General features: G+C 41.2%; 1 protein-coding gene across 2 annotated transcripts in view; it reads right to left on the bottom strand.

Annotated features, from left to right (window-relative positions):
- stat5a (signal transducer and activator of transcription 5a) overlaps positions 1-10,369 on the bottom strand; it is a 51,129-nt gene extending 40,760 nt beyond the window's left edge. The window contains exon 1 of one of the 2 annotated variants that reach the window (XM_051387369.1): positions 10,222-10,369. The gene's annotated coding sequence lies outside the window, so the exon portion shown is untranslated. The remainder of the gene's footprint in view (positions 1-10,221) is intronic. The other variant, XM_051387370.1, reaches the window with a different exon arrangement.
- Between the last annotated feature and the right edge of the window lie 2,258 nt (positions 10,370-12,627).

The following is a 12,627-nucleotide window of genomic DNA, read 5'->3' as shown; positions in this document are numbered from 1 at the left end:
TCGCTTAGGAGGTAGAGCGGGTCCACTAATCAGAAGGTAAGCTGTTTAATCTCTGGCTACTCCTGTTGCATGTCAAAGTGTCCTTGAGCAAGATATTGAACCCCAAATTGCTCCCGATGCTGTGCATAAGTTTATGAATGTGGATGAATGAATGAGTTAGTTTGTGATGGTCTTTGCCATCACAGTATGAATGGGTGAATGTGGCATGTAGTGCAAAAGCATTGTGAGTGGTTGAAAGAATAGAAAGCACTTACAGTCCATTTACTATTTTTTTCAATAGCCACACTCTAGATAGTATCTTATTATAAAGCATGCCCTTCTATGTATATTTCTGCACAGAGGTCAACAAACAGTGTTCCCTCACAGATGGACAACTGATCAACCAATAATCCAAATGTCATGCTGTTGCTCTGTTCCATTGCTAGAGCTGGGTGTGGCAGAGTTGCTTATGACAGGGGGGGGCCGTCCTTCACAAAAAAAATCAGGACAGAGCTTTCATCTCTCCACATTAAACAAAGAAAACAAAGGCATAAACCTTATGGTGCTGTATGCATGGTAGCGTCTGAGTGATTATGGTAGTGGCACAGGGATAATCTGGATAAGCTGAGCATGGACACTGAAGTAACACAGAGTGCCACAGCCACCCCCCTCACCCTCATTTCCCTGCTTTCCCTGCATGTAACGCATAATAGAAATGCTCCTCAACATGCCTGCCTCCTCAATGCATCCTTCTATGTGCATGGCCATCAATAATCAGCCCAAAAGAAAAGTATGGGTTCTTGCATTCTTGCAAAGCCATCACAACAGTAAAAGCTAAATTATTTCATCATTCTTGTTTATTGAATTAAACCATTACACTTGAATTAAAAAGACATTCAATTATCTGTAGCCAGCTGAGAATAGAACTTGAATTAAAAAAACAACAACATAATATTCAGGGGAACAAATGTACCTTGCATTGCAAATATAGATGTATTCATTTTCCTCTTAGTGTCCAATATACATACTGAAGTTCAAGGTCCAGTGTTTAGGATTTAGTAGCATTGGGCACTGCTGTTCCAGATTTTAACTCTCTTGCTACACTCTCCTCTTCCAAGCACGAAGGAGTAACTATGGTGGCTGCAAAACATGCAAAAAATGCCCCTTAAAACACCCCTATGTAGTGCCAGTGTCTTTTGGGCTACTATGGTAGAAACATGGCTCATTTCTAAGGTAACAAAAACATAACAATTTCAATACGCAGGTGAGGATACACTAATGAAAACATAGTTATGCATATTATATTCAATTGCTGCCAATAGATCCTCCTAAATGTTACACACTGGACCTTTAAGAGACCATTTCTATGGTCCATTCATCTTAGTAGGTAAATAACTTTTGCATTTGCATGAGGACCTTCAGAAGCATTTTCGCACCTCAACAAATAGGATTCCTCTTATGTTCCACAGTTTAAAGCAGCCAGTCTTACACTTAAAGGGAATATAGAAGACAACAGCACAAACCCCTCCAGTGCTAGGCTATCTATTTATAACACACAATTCTATACACATGCTGCCACATGGTATGGTGTGTGCTAAACAAAAGAGATAGTGGATCATGTGAGAATGGAAGATGTGTTTAATGAGATTTGATTATAATGCCACACACCATGAGCCATGATGCTAAACAATAAATTTACACAATATGCGCACAATGTCTTGTCCAACCTCCCTTTGCTCTCTGTATATTTAAAAGTGCATATGATTAACTCACATGGACAAATGCCTCAAAGGGGCAGACAGCAACAGATGGGATCTAATAGTCAAAGATCCCGGGCAGACTGGAATCCCTGATGATGATTCAAATGTAAAGGTAAAGATTAAATACGAGTCATAAACAACCAGCTCACACTGATGTCACAACTGAGACACTTTGACTGCATCGTAGATATATCTTTGACATGTTAACATAAGAGCAATATGTTTTATTGTAGAGACCGAAACTAGAAACACATTTGCACATATACAGCATGCACGAGAGCACAAAACAGACAAAAGGGGAAGTGAATCTTTATCTTTGTTAAATTGACATATGGTATCATCAAGGCAGCATACCAAGTACAATACATCAAATGTGTATTGTTCAAATACAATAAGTAAATGTACTTATTTCATTTTACAGGAAGAAAACAAAAAGACTTCTGTTGTTTTGTTGTAGGAGTGGCAGGGAGGCTGGAGTTGTCGTGCAGAGCTCATCTGAGAGCCTTGTTAGGCAGAAGCTGCCGTGGGCACAGATGAGCTCACAGGATCAATACAGGATAACAGCTCCACAAATCCAAACACTGACTTTGCATTATATTGCACCAGTGCCTCTACAAGCAAGAAAGAGACAGCTAGAGAACATTTACTACCCTATGGTGTTGGTTTGTAAAATATCATGAGGCGCACATATGCAAAAAAGACCAGGAAGCACTTTTAAAATAACAATATATAGAAAGAAGTTTGCCAAAGACAGTGTTTGTGTTTGGTCATACAGCCCTATGTTTTTCTACTCTAATCCACCACACTTTAATCCAACGTACAACCATATATAAATGAGGCATAAGCATGAATAATTGAGAAATCTTTTTTTCCCTGGCATGTCATCATAATCATTTTTTAATCAAATGCTCCTTACAGTAATCTTACACAGATGTTAGCTCTTTCCCCAGACACAAGGGAGCATCCATGACCTAAATCCAGTTGAACAAAACAGATGCATATGTCTCAGACACACACACACACGCACACACATTAATTTTAACAATTCTAATGGTAGCACTACAACTGAGGTAAATTGTTGATGTTGTCTTTCCCATGTGCATATGTGCATGTGGCTATCTGCATGTTGCCAGTGTAGTGTGAATACGTTTGGTGACATTTCATTTACTGACAGTATGTTTTTCATATCTAGAATTTCAGCCTGTTTATATCCACTATCTCTTCCTGCAAAAATATGTATTTATTGCTTGTGAGCTATCCTGTCTCATTTGCTGTAAGCTGTAATAGGCTTGAACATAACAGTGACAGCAGCAGCAGCCTCTCATCCCGCTCAATTCGCTTCATTCAAGTGTTCATTCAACAGAACTGATGTTACTAAAAAAAATCTACTTCCCCTCAGTATATCTTTCGTATAGCGAAATAACAATGTATAGGACATGTGTTAATACCCTTGTGCCTGTACCCCTATATGGCCATGAAGACTGCATCATCTTTGTATAGTTCCTCTCACGTCTCAGATTCAAACAACCAAATGCTGCAGAGAAACTCAGGCAAAATAAGATTGCATTTGAGGAAATTAGAACCTTACCAATGCACCAGCACGGCCAATATTATTGTCGGATTTTAGCTAATCACAAATATGTCTTGGCATACTATAAGCCAGCCAGTAATCAACAAGAACCAGGGAGGACTGACAAGTTCATTTTTCAACTGTACAATCATGTAGCACATATCTTGGTCACAATTCATTGATAACAAACTTTAAAGGTGTTGTGTACAACTCTCAGACAATAAATGTCCCACTAGAGCACCAGCAACTCAGACCAAAACAAATGAACAAGTGCTACGGGCCCACCAGACCCCATTGACAAAAACTAATTTTACCTCACAGAACATGGGAATTGCTTGCCCACCACTGCCACAACTGGTTAGTTTTTTGTTTGTGTTATTGTGTCTTTAACACCTTAGTCTGGATCTGAATTAATGTTAGTTGTTGGTTGCGGACTGTGGCAGCTGTAGACCAGCAACTCCTGTATTCTGCTTGGTAGGTTTACTGTATTTGAAAGGAGTTTGGTGGTTTTGAAGAGAGCAATACAACTGCTTAATTTCCTCGTCGGAAATCGCTGTCTGACATCAGTGTAAAGCGGTAAAAAAAAGTTGTTTTTAGGTGGGTCTTTTTGCTAAAATGTGTTCTTATCTGCTGCCCCTGTCTACAGCAGTGGTGACCGCCACCTACTGTATTTAATTAACATCATTATGTGTCACACTGCTAACTAGCAGATTCCCCAGACATTATTTTGCACATTCCTGTAAAGCTCTTCACTCCTTTCTCATTCTGTGAGTGCCATGTACTTCTTGAGTGTAGTACTATTTATTACTTGGTTGGCTATTTCAGGGGATTATCCAGGTGGTGAACCTATAAATATTTGACATTATAAGACAAGCGCCATTGTGGGTTTTGCTCATCTGATCACCTGACTGTCTTTGTGATGTATCACCTTCCTGTGCAGCTATTCAGTTCTCTACTTTATTTGAATGTTGCCAACACTATTCAAGCCATTCCTGTTGGCTGCCAGGTACCTTTTTCCTAATTTGATAAACCTTCTACCTGCATGCCTGTCTGTTGTCGACCTTAAGTCAATTTCCTGATCTGATAAACTGTTTGCCTGATTCTAATTGCAAGTCTGACCTATTACGAACTGGTGACCTATATAGTGCCTTAACCCTTAGCCCCACCTGCTGAGTCTTGGGAATCTGCCTTTTTGATCTATTTCCTGTAGCAAGTTACCTACCTTACCTAAACTGTGATGAGCTGTAGCTTACAGTGTGATGCTAGTGGTGTTCATAGCAATGGTAATGGTTATGGTCAAAAATTGAGTCAAAAAAGTCAAAAGGTCACTTAAAACTCATGTTCAGCATCTTTTGTTCCTGTCTGCTTCTTCTTTACCTGTGGCGGTGGATGCCATTAGCTCAGTCTCGGATTACTTTGCGTATCAGGAACACCTCATTAAAGTGACAAGTGTTGGGGTGTGAAGATGATGGACTGAAGATTAGAAGAGCTCAGGCTACACTTTTTGTCTCAAAGTGAAAAGTTACACATTGCAGCTTTTGATTGGACTCAGCAAACATTTACAAGCACAACTAACCTGGAGTAGTGAGTGTTCAAGATTCAAACAAATGGAGAATAAATCTATGTGTTCCCTTGTCTCCCTGCTGCTACCTCTTCTTTATCTACCGCCCAAAGCAGCCTTTTTTATTTTTTACAGAAATCTGAGACACACCAGCCTTGCCAATAGTGCAAAACACAAGGATGCACTTACCATGTTCTTGTCTGGGTGCTTCTTATACCTGTGCTGGTGGATGCAGTAACCTCAGCCTCAGGTTTCCTTTCGTAACAGGATAGGCCACCTCATTACAGTGAGGGACAGGTGTTGGGGTGTGAACATGACCAAATGAGGCTTAGAAGAGAAGGATGAGGCTACACTCTACTGCCTCACAGTAATCTACGTTTCCACTCATCATCGCAAGATCTGAAAGGTGCACCATCACACAGGTGGAGTTAATCATCACAAGAAAGGTGACTGGTGACAGGTTTGTGAGGTTTGAAATATTACTTAACACTAAAGCAATGCAAAGTAAGGGACCAAAAGATGCCCTTTTCAAACCGAGAGCACGGGATCAGTAAAGTTTGCAAATCATTGTGAACGCTGATCACCTACAGAGCCATAACTTGTCTCTAGAGTAATGCAAAGAAGTTTGCAGTGGTGTTATGCCAAGTAATGTCATAAACAGTGTCATATTCCTTACTCCAATATTAAGAGCGTATATTGGCTCAGAGGGAGCACTTATGGAGGCAGGTTTGTGGGGGTTTTTTCCCTGTCACTAAGACTTTGCTGCACTGAGAATATTTGTTTCTAATTGCTAGGAAAAGTCCTGTATAGTCCTATAAGATAGAGAATTTGGTTAATTTCATAGTGTCAGTGTTACTGTAAATGCCCCTTTCTAACTGACACATACTGTCAGATAGCAGTGTGCTTAATGCAGCTTCCTGGTCACTGCATGGGTGATAAACTACACTCCCTTCCGAAGTAGGCCAGCAGGTCAGGCTATATAAGGTCGCAACCCACAGCGTGAATAGTGTGGGTGTGAAAAGAAAAAACACTCTACAAACAGAGATTTAGTGAAAATGTTTTCACATATTTATTCCACACCACTTCAGCTAGTGTAAAGTTGTTCTTTCTATTTAGTGCACTTACTTTTACTATCTTATTTTATATATTATATGTATTATAACAGGTTTACCTTGTAGCATATTTATGCCTTCTTTGTAAATCACACTGGAGAAAAGTTGAAGTTGAAGTAAAATACTAATATTAATATGACAATTGCACCACTTACCAACAACAATGTGTCCTGCACATGTTCTGTACTCTTATAAAAATTCCAAACTTCACATGATAGAACTTACTTCAGGGCATAGATGAAGCCATTCGTTCACATAATTTATGCATGACAGATCAAGCATGACTCAGGGCCCAAAGCATTAATAAAACACAAAAGAAACTGTGCAGTGTAACTTTACAACACCAATAACTCTTGACATATCCACAATTCTACAGTAAACCATCCTTTTTTATTAAACAGTTATTTAATGAAACAATTTAACTCAGGCACATGTGCAGAGAAGATTTTTCATTTTAATCCAGAGCCTCAAGACACAGTCACAGGAGGAAAATTACTTCTCTTTTCTCACTCAGATTCCCCAACTGCCCTTGGGGACCCAAAGAAAGAGGCAACTTGCCAGTCGCTCACAAGCTGGCTAACCTTCAAGCTTCAGTGTGTCCCTACTGAAGTCACAACTTGCATCAAGCCACAGAATAATAGATATTATTCAAGACATGCAACATAATTTGCTAATCTAAATCATAAAGTTAGCTTTTGAATGCAGTTTTTGAATCAACTATATAGTATATGTACAGATGTGCAGATTATTCACATCCCTGAACTTGCATCTGAAATCATGTATGCTTCTGATCAATGCAAAGAAGGCTCTAGATATGAAAGACAGTGTGGTACTAAGAGTCTTATGGGCGATACCTGGTGCTGTTGTGCCACAGCAGCACATTGCAACAGCATCTTGCTCCAATGTGTGGTTAAGGCTTGTAGAGGGGTATTGTCTAAAAAAGAGAGAATGATTACTCCAGAGCACGTATATCCATTTTAAGCCTATTCTGGACTGACCTCTGTCCGACGTCTCCTTACACGATTTGAAATTGCAGTGTTAAAAAAAAAGAAAAAAAAGGAAGCACCCCTAGCGACACTAAAGAGAATTCAAGTGTATATTTCCCCTCCTGATTTGTGACTTCCTTCACGTCTTAATGCAAACTTGCCTTTGAGCATTCTGGCTATTGTTGTTGTATCACTGAGATAATAACCCAAGGCTTTATCATGCTTCTCAGTGTCTGTAAGGGTTGACCGTCATCCTCCTCTCACTTACAGAACTGCACTGACGAGAGGAGGAATTTGATGAAAATTCTAACAAATATTGAGATGGATTAGATAGGTAGAAAAAAGGATCATGGGAAAGACGCTGACACGATTGAAACTGAAACTGCTGATAGAATCCTGCAGAAGTAAGTAGCTGATGGCAATCAAATTTGAGTCTTGTGCGGAGCAGTGATCATGGGACTGGAGTACACACTGTGGATGCCAACAATCAGCAACGCTATTCGACAGATGGATAAGACCGCTCCTGGCCTAGACCAGGCTAAAAGCTCATGGTCACGTGACCAGTGGATTAACGTTAGCCCAACTGAAAGGGGGAGGAGGTTAGGGTGTATGTCACCACATGCTTCCTTATCACTTCACTTTGAACATGTTTTCCTTTCTCTTTCACTCTCAATCTCCCCTCATCCCCCTGTTTTTCTTTCATAGTTTGTGTTCTATTATTCACCATAAAGTCTCACCAAAGAACTAGATCACAAGCAAAGGAAATTCTTGGTCTCCTCCCCTAAATTTCTAAATCTATACATCTTCTCCTCTGTTCAGACCGACAAGAGGCCCCATGCTAGCCACAGTCATTAGCACATAAGTGATTTGGTCACCTTTGACTCATGGCTCAGTCAGATCAAAACCATTGCGCTAATCGGCTCACTTCCAGCTACTCATGATGTCAATGCTGAGAACATATCTCCTGTGCTGTCCTTTCCATCTAACCTTCCCTGCTTACAGTGCTCACATTTTTTCATCAGCCTTGCTGAACCCTACACTGGTCTGGCAGCAGACAGTGAAAAAGTGAGAGGCACAGACAAGCTTAAGGACATGCCATGCTGGGAGCACATGGCACAGTGAAACACTGGGTTCCCCAGTCTCCCCTGCTGCTGCTACTCCTGCATCTGGGTCTTTCTGTCAGGGACACAGTGTGCCAGCCAGTTCATGCCTGGCCAGCATGCCATGTTCCTGCGTCAACCCAAAACACCCTTGTTTTCACAGAAACCTGGGAAAACTCTCCCTTCCCGTGCGTGCACCATGCACTGCAGCCACAGAGGGAGCATGCAGGGTGACATGGTGCTTGCCAACAAGGTTAAATGCTAAAAGGCAATGACCATTATTTCCTGTAGATTAGAGGCCAAAAAAAAAATATTGATTGAGAGAGCAGACATGCAAATAAGACCAGCACAAGAGAAGATAGAAAAAGAACTTACAAGAAGAGTCTTGAGTCTTATACTAAAATTCCTGTCACAGCTTTCAAGAGCCCAAAACCAGGAGGAATTCAATGTCCAAAGGCTACGGTTATTGCTGTGTTACAGAGAAAGAGAATAGTCATGAAGCTCATCCTCACGCAGCAGCCTCAAGAGGGCAGGGGGGCATCATCACAGCATGTCATTCTCAAATACTAGGAGCCACAGGGGACAAAGGTAATGGCTGTAGGACTCTAGAAGAAACTGTCCAAAGGAAAACACACAAAGTCTTATTGGAACGACAAAATGACAATGGGTGCGCATTGGGAAGGTGATATCACTGCAGGTAAGCTCATCTGCATGCAAATACACACACACACACACACACACACACACACACACACACACACACACACACACACAGCACACCTTTTTCTTGGAAATGGCACAGAGACATCAAAGCGCCAGTGACATTTCAGTTCTGTTTGTAAGCACAAACACTAGGGTCTTGCTTCAGGATTGATTTATTCAGTCGTGCGTTACAGCTCTGACAGTCAGCTTTGTATTGACCTTTATAAACCATCCTTTTCGGGCTTTTTACCCACATATCAACAGGTCAATGTAAAAAGTGACCTTAATGTACTTTGTGGTTATTTTTACATTTATTTCTATGTCGTCACTCCAAACCTTTTCATATTTATATAAGAAATATGCATATCATCCACCTAAAACGGATCATATTATTATGATACTATATCTGGTATTTGTAACATACAAAACTGTGGTGCAATAGGCCTCTTTTATTTTAATAAGACTAACACACAAAACCACAACTGAAAGTACCCATTCTAAACAATGTTTAACGGTTTATGTGTTGACATATAAGCAGTGCCTATAGAAAATGAAAGTCTTTATCCGTAGCCTAAGTAACCACAGCAGTCGGGCACATGTCAAATGGTACAAAGTGCACATTTTCTCTTTAGTACAAGCAATTTCCACAAAATGGAAATAATAAATTAAAGTAGCTCGAAAACTGCACCTGAATGCAGCAGGATGTCAGCCCTGAGCATGCTGCCAACAGTCACTGAACCAGAGCTCTCAGTCAGGCTTTCACCTGTCAGACTTTTGAAGCACACCCATTACACTATTATTAGTGCTGTATAACGCTCATATAAGCCAGAGCCTGTAAAGAAAACGGAGTGTCTCTCTCCCTCTGTGTGTGTGTGTGTGTGTGGGCTGTTGCAGGTTATCTTTATGGTCCTATTTCAACTTAATGCCTTTATGTAGGTTAAATCGGAGTCAGGCGAGGCTGGGTAGGGAAGCTCTACTCCTTGCAGAAAAAAAGAAGAAGACACCAGGGTGACTGACTCTGTAGCACTATTACAGCAGGAGAGTACCAGTCACATGCGACAAGGTGACAGCAAACTCACAGACAGTCCGTGGAGATTAATTATAGCAAATAACACAGGGGACTCCTTCGAGACCGGCCTGTTGATTCATGAAACCACAGAGCCGCCCCCCCCCCCAAAAAAATAAAAGTAAGAGAGACAGAGAGACCAAATGAAGTGTTATAAGTTATTGCATCCATGCGGGCGCTCCGTGCGCAGCGTCTGCAGGCGGAGGAGCGCTGCAGCCGCACTCGCAGTTTGTTTACAAAGCGCTGGTCCGTCAGTCTTCTTTCGCAACGACAGCGAGTGGGGGGGGAGGCAGTCAGTGGGACGAGGCGAGGACGTTCACCCTCTTTCACACACACGCGAAAAGTACATTTAAAAAAAGAAAAGACGTGAAAGTGTCACGCTTACCTCTCAGACTGCCGTCCTTTCTCATAAAACGCGGGCAGAGGCTGCAGCGACGTGAGCAACCTACAACAGGAGGGTCTCTCAGTCCGTCAGCCAGCCGTCTAGTTTCCAACAGTTCCCTTCACAGTTCACTGCTCTCTCTCTCTCTCTCTCTCTCTCTCTCTCGACAAACCGCCCACTTCCGGTGGCTCTTGAACGTCTGCGGAGGGTTCAACAGTTTCTGCTGATTTCTGTCCTGCTGTTGATTGATTTGGACTAATGCCGGAACGAGGCTGAAGCAGGTGGCAATCAATCAAACTTTATTTGTATATTCAGGCCAGGTAATAACAAGAAAAACACACAATAGAGATCTGTTATTGCATCTGCTGCAACTCCGTGTATTGCTATATTTAATTTATTTATCCTATATTTTTCATGCAGCCTATTCATTTTGTGTCTGTGCACATTGTCTGATATGCCCAATGTCACCCGCACAATCTTTTGATTTTAAAATACTTTATTTTGTGCGACATAATAGGCTGCAAATTATACAAATGAATAGCCAAACATCCATAAAGCATTAAGAATAATATTAATATGAGTCTTCCTAATAGATAAAATGAAAGAGAGAGTGAACCTTGGTGCAGATCCCTAAACTCGGACTCACTTTTCTCTGATTCTCTGTGATCAGAGCTGTTCTCTGCTGCACACAGTTAGAAGCAGACCGGTTGATTAGATTAAATCTAATCTACTGTACAGTAAATCTTCCATCCAACTCAGTGCATCGCTCCCAAATCTGCCGCCCTTAATCTGGAGAATAGCGACGCCGTCTGGTGCAAAACTGAGTTTAGTCTAACATTGTTCTGTTGCATTTAGGTTTTTCTAAAAAATCACATAGAATCTGATTTTCTTTTTTTTTGTTTCATAGTTGTGTTTACCCACTATATGTACAAACTTCCTTTAGATGAATCCATGCACACACACACACACACACACACACACACACACAGGAGCGAGGTGGCGGGGACCAAAGATAAACCTGCCAACTCTCATTAGAAGACTATGTGCGCCTGAGGCAGCAGAGCCACATATTGTTGCCAGAGACAAAACAAAATACAGATAAAAGAGAAACAGCCACTATGTAATCACTTGTTGATGAAGAAAAAAGAAAAAAAAGAAAGTCAATTCTGTTTTATTGTGCCTTATTGATCGCACAGATGCATCAAAAGCCACACTTGATCCTGTACCAGCAGTGCTTTGTGCAGTGGGGGATAAATAAATACATAATAAATAACACATTAAGATGGAATAGTGACTCAGCTGATTCTAGAAATATTGTTGAGCTTAAACTGTAAGTGTCATATGAAGTATACTAAATAACAAGTTATCTGTCAGATAAGTGTAGTTGAGAAAAAACTGCATATACATATTCCTCTGAGATTAAAAAAAAGATTAAGTGCCACAGAAGGAAACTCTCAAATGAATTATGAGTACCTCAAAATATACTTTATGTATGTATGTTTGTTACGGTATGTGTCTAAAAGTCCGGAGTTTTAACGTTGCTGCAGACTGAAACTAATCTGAAAAAAACCCCATGCAGAAATAAACCCCTTAATTTTCCCACATCCATGTCAAAAAGTCACAACTAGCACTAGCAGTTTCTCTCCCTCAAAGACACGCACTCACACCTAACCCAGCCAGCCACCACGCACTGCAACCCTGCTTCATCGATTCTACGGATTGATTGGCTGCAGGCCCCGAAGAGTGACAGTTGCTTCCTCAGACAGCTGAGTCAGCAGCTGCTGACGGTAATAGCTGTACATCTCCACACCCCCTCATCTCCTCAAACCAGTCTGTGTTCACTTCCTATCAGCAAGACAAACAAGGCACACATGAGACTGAGAGTGAGCGAGCGGTGTCGAGCGAGGCAGAGGCCCAGTGATGCAGAAACTTCTTCCCTACTGTTTTTTTATTTTTATTTTATGATAGCTGCTTTATCTCAGCTGTCACATACCCTCCAAAGGACTCATAGGAATCCCAGCAGTCACACTTGTGCTGTTGGCATCAGCGCTACCAACAAGAAGAAGTGGAGCTGCACACACGCAAATATGGGGTTTCCAGTCAGGGAAGTCCGATGACCCCGGTGTTGAGAGATCTGTCATCAGAAACAGAAACAACCTGGGGGACTGAAAATAGGAAGTGAAGTGACAGGTGATATCTTACATGATATATTTATAATTAAAATCCCAGGAAAATACAAAAGAATCAAAATGACTGATTATTTCAAATCATGGTGGCAATAATTCTTCCACGGGCCCCTGGGTGTTTCATCTTGAGGGGCCTCAACCTGTTAACAGTTTGACACAAATAATTCAGGTTTTTTGGCCCCACGTAATGCAGGTTTCCCACTCTTTAACATGACATCATATT

The sequence above is a fragment of the Dicentrarchus labrax genome, unplaced genomic scaffold, assembly GCF_905237075.1.
Source record: "Dicentrarchus labrax unplaced genomic scaffold, dlabrax2021, whole genome shotgun sequence".
In the NCBI taxonomy this organism is placed as follows: Eukaryota; Metazoa; Chordata; class Actinopteri; family Moronidae; genus Dicentrarchus; species Dicentrarchus labrax.
The sequence above is the reverse complement of the archived record's forward strand: the minus strand, read 5'-3'. Positions and strand labels throughout refer to the sequence as shown.